Below are 1,948 nucleotides of genomic sequence, written 5' to 3' on the forward strand. Positions count from 1 at the left end.
GGCGCTCACTGCCTCTTTCTCCTCTCCAAGTTTGGCCATGTTGATGGCCTTACACTCTCCTTTTGGATTCTCTTCTGTATTGCTTGGAAGAGTACTAGGAGGGAGTTCAGTAAATTTCTTACTCAGCTGACCCACTTGTGCCTCCAAGTTTCTAATGGAGGATCTTGTTTCAGTCATGAAACTTTGAGTGGTTTTGATTAGATCAGAGACCATGGTTGCTAAGTCAGAGTGGCTCTGCTTAGAATTATCTGTCTGTTGCTGAGAAGATGATGGAAAAGGCTTGCCGTTGCTAAACCTATTTCTTCCACCATTATTGTTGTTGAAACCTTGTTGAGGTCTCTGTTGATCCTTCCATGAGAGATTTGGATGATTTCTCCATGAAGGATTATAGGTGTTTCCATAGGTTCTCCCATGTAATTCACCTCTGCCATTAAAGGGTTCTCAAGATCATAAGCTTCTTCCTTAGATGAAGCATCCTTAGTACTGCCTGGTGCAGCTTGCATTCCAAACAGACTTTGAGAAATCATATTGACTTGCTGAGTCAATATTTTGTTCTGAGCCAGTATGGCATTCAGAGTATCAATCAGAAGTGTACATGAATTGGTTATTTGCAACCATTTCAATGAGTTCTTGAGCTTCTGCAGGCGTCTTCTTCAGATGAAGAGATCCTCCAGCAGAGCTATCCAATGACATCTTGGACAGTTTAGACAGACCATCATAGAAGATACCTATGATGCTCCATTCAGAAAGCATGTCAGAGGGACATTTTCTGATCAATTGTTTGTATCTTTCCCAAGCTTCATAGAGGGATTCACCTTCCTTCTGTCTGAAGATTTGGACTTCCACTCTAAGCTTACTCAATTTTTGAGGTGGAAAGAACTTTGCCAAGAAGGCATTGACTAGCTTTTCCCAAGAGTTCAGGCTTTCTTTAGTGTTGTTGTTTTCGGCTGTCATGTCTTCTTCTTTGAAGATTTCTGTTAGGTCCTCTACAGAGAATTGTGCTTTAGCTTCTCTTAGCTTTCACTTCAAGGTCCTTTCAGGTTCAGGGTCAGCCTCAACAAGAATTCTTTTGTCTTTGCACCTGCTCATATGAAAGAGAAGAGAACAAGAAAATATGGAATCCTCTATGTCACAATATAGAGATTTCTTGAGGTGTCAGAGGAATAGAAGGAGGAGGTAGAAGAATTAGGCTATGAGAAGAAGGGAAGAATTTTCGAAAATAAGTTAAAAGATTTTGAAAAATAATTTTGAAAAATGGTAATTGATTTTCGAAAACCAAGAGTGGGAAAGAAATTAAGTAATTTTTAAAAAAGATTTTGAAATTAGAAATCAAAAAGATATGATTGAAAACTTATTTTGAAAAAGATGTGATTAAAAAGATATGATTGAAAATATATAGTTTTAAAAAGATATGATTGAGAAGATATGATTGAAAAACAATTTAAAAAAATTTGATTTTTAAAATCAATGACTTGGCTAACAAGAAAAGATATGATTCAAACATTAAACCTTTCTCAACAGAAAAGGCAACATACTTGAAATGTTGAATCAAATCATTAATTGTTAGCAAGTATTTTTGAAAATGGAAAGAAATTGATTTAGAAAATATATGATTGAAAAGATATGATTTGAAAAAGATTTGATTTTGAAAAATTTTGAAAACTTGAAAAAAAATTTGCATTAAAAACAAAATCTTCCCTCTTGTGCCATCCTGGCGTTAAACGCCCAGAATGGTATCCATTCTGGCGTTTAACGCCCAAAATGCTACCCTTTTGGGCGTTAAACGCCCAGCCAGACATCCTGGCTGGCGTTTAAACGCCAGTTTTTCTTCCTCACTGGGCGTTTTGAACGCCCAGCTTTTTCTGTGTAATTCCTCTGCTGTATATTCTGAATCTTCAATTCTCTGTATTATTGACTTGAAAAGACACAAATTAAAAATTTTTTTGGA

At 36.2% G+C, this 1,948-nt stretch overlaps 1 non-coding gene across 1 annotated transcript; it reads left to right on the top strand.

The window, feature by feature from the left end:
- Positions 1-747: 747 nt before the first annotated feature.
- LOC127747119 (small nucleolar RNA R71) lies at positions 748-855 on the top strand. The gene has a single exon (XR_008008922.1). It is a non-coding gene; the product is annotated as a small nucleolar RNA R71 (small nucleolar RNA).
- The last annotated feature ends 1,093 nt before the right edge of the window (positions 856-1,948 follow it).

The sequence above is a fragment of the Arachis duranensis genome, chromosome 4 (assembly GCF_000817695.3).
Source record: "Arachis duranensis cultivar V14167 chromosome 4, aradu.V14167.gnm2.J7QH, whole genome shotgun sequence".
In the NCBI taxonomy this organism is placed as follows: Eukaryota; Viridiplantae; Streptophyta; class Magnoliopsida; order Fabales; family Fabaceae; genus Arachis; species Arachis duranensis.